The sequence below is a fragment of the Dipteris shenzhenensis genome, chromosome 10 (assembly GCF_047967505.1).
Source record: "Dipteris shenzhenensis isolate YYH24624 ecotype China chromosome 10, Dip_SZ_1.0, whole genome shotgun sequence".
NCBI lineage: Eukaryota > Viridiplantae > Streptophyta > Polypodiopsida > Gleicheniales > Dipteridaceae > Dipteris > Dipteris shenzhenensis.
This window is the reverse complement of record NC_141605.1, coordinates 51,850,798-51,860,217: the sequence shown is the minus strand read 5'-3', so window position 1 is coordinate 51,860,217 and position 9,420 is coordinate 51,850,798.

Genomic DNA, 9,420 nt, shown 5'->3' with positions numbered 1-9,420 from the left:
TATACTACCTGGGTATATAAGTTTAGGGGCTGACTATACATTTGGCTTTTCTATATAACTTGAGTTTTAAAGCAATAATTCGCCATTTATATGTTCTTGGATACGATTTCTTCACTCAGTTGGACCTTATAATTTGAAAATGTTGCATTTAGTTGGATTTGAAGGTTCTATTTTCTTATGACTGCTTCACTCATGGTCCCTCATGCACAATCATTGTCACTAAAACAAGCTCGGTGGTTGTTTGGGATTAGTATACTGTTTGGGATTTACATTTTCTCTTGTTTCGGATTTATTGATTGGGACTTACCGAAACAAGCACGGTGGTTTTTTGGGATTTACTAAAGGTTATATTTTGTGGGGGTTGCAAGTTATCCTAAACCAATAAAAATGCATTTCGTTGCCAGTTCCTACCTCCTCTGTCCAGTGCCTACGTCCTCTAGCCTTAACTGGTGTTTGAGCTAACCCAATCACGATTGCATGATGTTCCAACTGACAAAATATGAAGAGGGGAGAGGAGAAGAGTGGAGATGAGGAGAGAGGGAACAGCTAGAGAGCACACCACAAATGACTAATTGTACACTAGAATTAGTTGAAAAAATAGAATATATACAAACTCTTTTAGGGTTAGGGTTAGGGGATCTAACCCTTTCCTTTATAGCACTCTATAAGGTTAGTGCTATGCACATATGATCACGTGATGGTGCTATGCACACATGATCACATGATGTTGAGCGTGAACTCTCAACACCTTCCCTCAAGATCAACATCATGAAGTAGGCCTTCCCTCAAGATGATGATTCTGGGGAATCGAAGAAGGATTGAGCATTACATTCCATCACACCCCTTTAATGGGAATGTCCTTCCTCTGCATCAAACCAAGAGCTAGTCGATGTTTCTCGAATAGCTCTTTACCGAGTGGTTTGGTAAAGATGTCTGCAACATTTTCTTTGCTATCACAATGCTGCAATGTGATGTCACCAAGTAACACTCTTTCTCTGATGAAGTGCTCTCTGACATCAATGTGCTTTGTTCTGGAGTGATATACTAGATTTTTGGCCAATGCTTGAGCCGATTGATTATCACAGTATATTGTTGTTGGCTTTGACTCATCAAAGTAATCTGTTTCTGATAATAGTCTTTTGAGCCATATAGCCTCACATGCACCTGTAGTGAGTGCTCTATATTCTACTTCAGTCGAAGAGAAAGAAACAGTTGGCTGTTTGTTTGACAACCATGATATAGCACCTTGACCAAGGAAAAAAGCATATCCCTGTGTCGATCTCCTGGTCTCATGATCTCCAGCATAGTCACTATCACAGTATCCATGCAACCGTGGATGACTTCCTCTGTATTCTATCCCAAATTGTCTTGTACCTCTGATGTATCTCAAGACTCTTTTGGCTGCATTCCAGTGAGACTGTTTTGGATTTGCCATAAACTGTGCTAGTGAGCTTACTGCATAACAAATATCTGGCCGTGTGATTGTCAGATATATAAGAGATCCAATGAGTTGCCTGTAGTATCTGTCATTGACTGTAGGCTTTTCTGAATCTTTAGTAAGTTTCAAACTCTGTTCCATGGGAGTGGCTGCAATCTTGCAATCTGCCATATGAAACTTCTTCAGGAGACTGTCAACATATTTGAGCTGACTCATGAATGTGCTATCTGAATCTCTCCAGAACTCAATTCCAAGACAATAGTGCATAAGTCCAAGATCTTTCATGTCGAACTCTGCAGATAAGTCTTGTTTTAGTTTTCTGATGAAGCTATCCTTGCTTCCTATCACAATCAGATCATCTACGTACAAAAGTGCAATAGTAATATCTTCCCCTTGAACTTTGTAGTAGAGAGTATGATCTGCATTGGACTTCATGTATCCCAGATCAGCAAAATACTTGTCAATTCTGCTGTACCAACTTCTGGGTGCTTGCTTTAAGCCGTAGAGACTTTTCTTGAGATGGCAAACCTTGTTCTCTTTTCCTGGTTCAACATAACCGGCTGGTTGTTGCATGTAGACTTCCTCGTCTAGATAACCATTGAGAAATGCATTCTTGACATCGAGCTGATACACATTCCATTTGCTGAGTGTTGCGAGTGATATTAAGAACCGTATGGAATCCATCTTTGCTACTGGAGCATAAGTCTCATCATAATCTTGGCCATATTGTTGTGCAAATCCTTTTGCAACTAATCTGGCTTTGTATCTCTGAATACTGCCATCTGGATTGTACTTCACTTTGTATACCCATTTGTTGGCTATGGCCTTCTTTCTTGGTGGAAGGTCGCATAATTCCCAAGTGTTATTTTTATACAAGGCATCCATTTCTTCATTCATAGCAGTTTGCCATTCTAGCTTATCTACTGCATCTTCGAAGTACACTGGCTCTTCTATAGCCATGATGGTAGTCATAAGAGCATAGTTGGTGGTTTCCACCTGAATTACTTTGCCTTTTTGAGCATATATCAATCTGGCTGGTGGTCTGCTTTCCCTAGTAGACCATCTGAGCTGTTGTGGCACTGCTTGGGGTGTTGCTGGCAATTCTTGCTCTTCTTCATCAACCTGTTCTGTGGATGACTGTGAAGTCGATGCTTCTATCTCCTGTGTAGGTGAGGTTTTCCATTCTGATTCCTCATCGAAGATTACATCTCTGGAGATAATGACTTTGCGGTTGATGGGATCATACAATTTGTATGCTTTGCTTTCTTCACTGTAGCCAACCATGATGCATTTGCGTGACTTCGCATCCAATTTCCTGCGATGATCATCATGTATGTGGGCATATGCTATGCAACCAAATATGCGGAGATGCCCAATGCATGGCTTGTGTCCAGTGAATGCTTCATAAGGAGTCATACCTTGTATCGGTTCGGTAGGAAGCCGATTAAGCAAGTAGTTAGCTGTAGCTATTGCTTCTGCCCAATACTGATTCGGAAGATGCTTTTCACTAAGCATTGCTCTAGCACTGTCTGCTAAAGTCCCATTCTTCCTTTCAGCTATTGCATTTTGCTGAGGAGTATCTGCACATGTGAATTGTCTTCGAATGCCATGAGTTTTGCAAAAGTTCAACTTTTTAATGTCCCTTTCCCAGTGATGAATATCTCTATCATTCAGTTTGAAAGTAGTAGGAAGTGAAGAGGTGCGTGAAGTTTATTACCCTCAACTTCATGCCACACCATGGTTCTACATTTCCAAGGTCCTCTCAATCCTTTTGAGACACTTTATAACACCCATGATTACTGGGTTGCATTGTGATACAATAATATTTCCTCATCTCATCCTTGATCCTTTTAATATAACAAACTATAAAGTACCTCGATATTGTGTTTTTCCATCTCCGTAGTCCCCATTCCTATCTCCCTCAAAATTCATAATCTCTCTCTCTCTCTCTCTCTCTTTCTCTCTCTCTCTCTCTCTCCCTCCCTCCCTCCCTCCCTCTCACAGTATGGAATCCTTGACCCCTGACACAAACAAGCAAAATACACATATCAAGATATGATCTCTCTCCTCTCTATCTAAAAATCATAGTTTAGCTCTCTCTGTCTCTCTGTCTCTCTGTGTTTCTCTCTCTCTCTCTCTCTCTCTCTCTCTCTCTCTCTCTCTCTCTCTCTCTCTCTCTCTCTCTTGCCTCCCTCCCTCCTATAATATCCCCCTCAGAAAATTAAAAAATATAGCAGCTCGAAATACTCTGTGTGTGTGTGTATGTGTGTACTCTTATCCTCCTTAAAAAAAGGAACATATAATAGTTTGAAATATGTTCTATCTCTATTTCTTTTCCCTACCTCTCTCTCTTTCTCCTATAGTAGAGAAGAAACAACTTCAAAAATAGTGTTATAGCTTCAAATATCATCTACCTTTATCTCTCCCTCCTCCTGCCTTTTATAACAAATATATAGATAGATTTTCAAATAAAAACTTATGTACTTAGTAGAGTTTTGAAAGAAAAATATCTTTATTACCTTGAAATGCTTAGTCTCTCTCTCACTAGCTCCAACCTAATACCTTGGGAGATTTCTACGAAGGTAGGTGGTGACAAAACATGTGTGCCTTAGGATCTATGGAGCACTCTAAGGTGGATGGAAACTATGCTCAAACATGATGAAGAGAGTGCTCATGACATGTACCTCAAGTCAATTAGGTTCCAAGATAGATTAGCTTGGACTCATAAAGAGAATCTTGAGATAGTGCAAAGTGCTTGATTGATATTACTTCAAATGAACCTCCCTTTTATAGGTGAGGGTACTTACATCCATTTTCTTGCTCACATGTGGGATATCTCCTCCATGCCATGTGGCAGCTTGCCCTTTACTCATACCTTTTCTCTATAAGTGCTCATGGCACCACAACTCTCAACACCTCTCCTTGGTGCCATGATCCTTTGGCTACTGCAAGGTGGTCAGATGTGAGATAGAAGATCAAATCCTCCCCTGGGTACTTACATAGATACTCTCAAGTGGTCATGTTTGATATACAAAATATAGGCAAGGTTGGCAAGGTTTTTGTTTCTCAATACATTCCATTGATGTCACCTTTTGGCTCATGGCTTGATGATGACTCTACGTAGTTGACCTGCTGGTACTTCAATCTGCAATCTTCTTCGTTGTGTCCCAGCTTCTTGCAATGGTGACACTTTGGTTTGTTCTTCAATCTGCAGTCACTTTGATAGTGACCCATCCTTCTGTAATGGTAGCACTTCGTTGATGTTTTACTGAATAGTGCTTGTTCTTCATTATAGCTGTTGCGTGTTGATGTCGATGTCGATGCCTTCAACTCTCTTTCTTTTTCAAGAAGAGAAGTTTCACATTCTTCAAACTTTGGATCTGGAAAATTCTTCAAAGTGGTTGTCAATGCACTATACTCTACAGGCATGCTTTCTCGGGGGGGTCACTCATCATATGTAACCCTATCACGTGAGTTCAATAGAAGGATTTTTTTTATTTCTAAAATTTACATAAATAAATATACATAAGGGACTATTTAAAATAGTTTTGGAAAAAATTTACAGATTTGTATAGAAAAGGGGTATATTTTATTCATGAAAATTTTTACAGATAAGGGACTTTAAATATAGGCCTTGAACGCACGTGATATAGAGGGTTTATACATAGTGACCCCCCCGAGCATGCTTTTAAGGAGAATTGCAAGTGCATCTTTCTCTCCTACTTTTGCATTTATTCCCTCTAGTTGGGTCATAATGCTTTTGATTTTGTTGACAAATTGTGCCATGGATTCATTGAAGCCCATGTGCATACCATAGAATTCAATCTTAAGATGGATTTCTTGGTTTTTGGCTTTTGCACCAAACACTGTGTTCAACTCATCCCATGCATCCTTGGCATGATCCTTAGAGTCTATATGATGAATTATGTTTGGACCCAAGTGCAATCCAATGAGTGATAGTGCTGCTTCATCTTTTTCCTTCCAAGCGTCATTTTGTGCAGTGGGTATGTCTTCTTTTACAGTCTTCCAAAGCTTTTGGTGCATCAGGAGATATCTCATTTGTGTAGACCATGTGTGAAATCCATCCCCGGTGAACTTCTCAATAGTTGGGGTGCGGATTGCCATTGCAAAGGTCTTACCAGTTGATGATACTTTCAAATTTGGGAGTGTCTAATTGCATACAAAAAATTTGAGTTAACAAGCGCGTAGAGCTCAAAAAGGCGATCACTTTTCCTTTTTGGAGCATGTGCAAATTCCTCCTAGATTGCAAGTTATGGCTTGTCGAAGATTCTATGAAGAAGAGGGGGTCTTGATGATGTGGCACAGGGATTCACATGCAGAATTCAAACTGTGCTTATAAAGGAACTATGCTTGGGCAGCACTATGGTGACCTTTTAACCTAGCTTGGTTAATCCAAGGTTGCATAAATTTTACCATGGTTAAACTAACCCAAGCAGCTTAACCTAACCATAGTTAATCTTTGACCACCTTATCTACCACGTGGCATTTCCACATGGCCTAAGGTAATGCCTTGGAGAAGGAAGAGGAAGCTTGAAGCTTCTCTGCAATGGTAAGTCTTGCGAATGCAATGAACTTGCGACGAGCCTGTGAGGAGCTGTATGATCAACATTGGAGCTTCTAGAGGTGCGCGGTTGACTGGACTTGGAGTTGTTTGGAGCAGAGGCTTGTTGCAAAACCTTTGTTAGTCAGCATTCGGAGGAGCGGGCAGACTGAGCTCGAGAGCTATAAGCCAGGGCATGCCTTTTGTTTGGGTTGCGGACATGGGCTGCAGAGACGGGGTGGAGGCTCTATAGAGCTTCGTTGTGAGCAACTGGTCGTTGGAGGCGGCATGCTGTTAATCCGTTTGCTGGAGCGTCCCATGCAGAAAAAAGGTTCGTTTGCTGGCTGCGTTGTGGAGGGCCGAGCTACAGGGAGCCTTCTGATGATAGGGATCTGGACACCGCGTCTGATGGCTGTGTAGAAGGCTACTGTTGGAGAGGCAGCTGCTCTTGCAGTGGGAAGATGTCCAAGGTCACCATATGATGAAATTGTAGGTTTGTAGGCCAGCTCAGGAGACCTTGTTGGTGGAGGCCGGCTCTAGAGATTTTGTTGTTGTTTAGGCTATAGAAGCTGGGTATGTGCCTTTGAACATTTGAAACTCTCTCAAAGAACAGAAGTTTCTCTTCCTCACAATGAAATCTCACAAGGAACACTTATTTCATTAATTTTGGACTTGTCAATGTACAAATTCATTTTTACATATACTTTTGGACTAGTTTTCAGATAAAATTTAAAAAAAACCCAATCTTCAAAGCACATATAAAAACATAAAAACAAGCATTTTTTTATATATTTTTTAAGGACATGAAACTAAAATTATAAAATTTAACGCAACCTACATAAGTTACATGAAAAAATAAGATTCGGTTGTTGTAAACTCTCTTAATATTTAATGGTGTTAATAAACACCTTCAAAAGTTAAGCCTGAGATTTTCAAGACTACATAAGTTACATGAAAAAATAAGATTCGGTTGTTGTAAACTCTCTTAATATTTAATGGTGTTAATAAACACCTTCAAAAGTTAAGCCTGAGATTTTCAAGACTACAGCCATTCAATTTGATGAATTTTCTATTTTCAAGTCCTTAGCCTAAATTCAACCCATTCAAGAGCTGAGCTCATCTCTTCCTCATCGATGTAGTTAAAATTATAGAAGAGAAGTAAGGATTGATGAATTTTCTCCTGCATAACACTTTGTTTGTTCCGAATGGCTTGCGCTTCCTCGGGGGAAAATCTTCCATAACGAGCCACACGCGAAGATATCTCACTTTGAAAGTCTATCAACTCTCTCCTATATGACTGCAATTTATCTATTTCAGTAGTAGCCATACTTATTTTTCTTTCCTCTTCCTTCTCTAAGCCCTTCTGACAAGCAAAGTCATCCTTCTCGTACTGGGTTAATGGAGCTGGATTTTGCTTTCTCTCCTCTCTCTTTCCTTGGTTCTCGGCAATCCATTCTTTGAGGCTGCTAATGGCTTGCTCGACAGAATCGATTACCTTAAAAAGATCCATAATGGCTGCAAGATGAAAGGAGTATGCTTGAGAAGAGGAGGTAACGTTGCGGGCAAGATGGAAGGAGCAAGCTTGAGGAGAGGAGTAAGGTAAGAAGAGTAAAGTGGAAGAAGTGTGGAGAGGAGTAAGGTAAGAAGAGTAAAGTGGAAGAAGTTTTTGCTGCGGGTGAGATATAGAAGACGAACGAGGTGAGGAAGGTAACGAGAGTGAGGAAAGATATAGAAGACGAACGAGGTGAGGAAGGTAATGAGAGTGAGGAAGGTAACTAGAGGAGGTAAGGCAAGATGAAAGGAGTATGCTTGAGAAGAGGAGGCAAGGCTGCGGGCAAGATGGAAGGAGCAAGCTTGAGGAGAGGAGTAAGGTAAGAAGAGAAAAGTGGAAGAAGTGTCTGCTGATATAGAAGATGAACGACTACTAGGGAATTTATAGAACTACAGATGCAAGACCGTAATGCGAGATGACTAGATGCAAGATCGTAATGCGACACATTATAAAATAAAATGATGGGATGCAAGACCGTAATGGGAGACATTTGAGACATATAAGATAGTGATAGTACATTGAAATCTATAAAGTAAAATGATGGAACACAAGAATGATATAATTAATAGAATCTCATCATGAGATATTCTTTTAATATAATATAAGTTAGTAATTATTAGAATCTCATCATGAGATATTCTTTTAATATAATATAAGTTAGACTTGTTGTACATAATAAATGATAGATTTTGAGTACATTGAAATCTATAAAATAAAGTCATGGAACATAAGAATGATATAATTATTAGATTCTCATCATAAGATATTTATTGTGCATAATAAATTAGACTTTCAAAAAAGTAAAACCTAATGTATTGTAATGAATAAATATCATAAAATATCCTAATATATTGCAACATTTAACATAAGTTTTAAAAACACTATCATTAATCAATACAAACAAGATAAAAATCTTCAAGGACTCATGTTTCTTTCTACATGTTTTACAACTGAATAGAGTGTGATGAGTCCTCTTGAGGCTGTGATTCTCTAAGAGTACATTAAGTCTCTACTTGTGTGGATGGTGTACATTGAGATTCTACTTCTGGTGCAATCGGGATAGACTTAATCTCTTCCTCCTTTACAAGATGTGATGTTGTAGATGCACATTGAGTCTCCACTTCTTGTGTAGGAAGAATGCATTGAGTCTCTAATTCAAGTGTAGACTGTAATGCTTCTACTTGAGGCTGTGATACAGAAGGAGACTGAATTGTCTCTTCTTTTTCTTTGGCTCCCTCAGGTTCTTCATTGAGTCCATCATGTTGTTTCCCAATGATAGCAGTTAGATAGTGAACAGTCTTAGCCACAAAATCTTGTAGTTCGAGCTTGGTATATGCTTCTATGGAGACATGTTCAAAAATTTCATTGAGATACAACATGAAGTTGTAGGCAATTCTCCACCCACTACTAAACATGTCTTTTTGCTCCACTGCGAGGCGTGTCTGGAAATTTGGTTGGTCTTGATGCTCCCTGATTTTCATAATCGCAGAAACTAACTTGTTTGCAGACCTGTCCATCATGACATATGACAAAGTGAATTTGTGTAGTAAATAGTAAGATACATGTTCATAATGATATGATAAAAGAACACTTACCTGAACACCCCGTGAAAGCCTGTAATTGAGTTGACAAACCAACAATGGTTGTCATCAAGGTCCCATACTATCAGGCTCCAATGTGAACTACATCACCAATAAAGAGCGATAAGATTTATCACAATATTAAGTATTAATTGACACAATATTATAAATAAGAGAGTAAAAGAAAGATTGAGACCATACTTACTTCTTATAGTATGGCATAAAGACAAGTAGTATGCCATCCAAGTCTAAAGGTTGTAGAATTGAACAAACATCATCGACTGTCTTC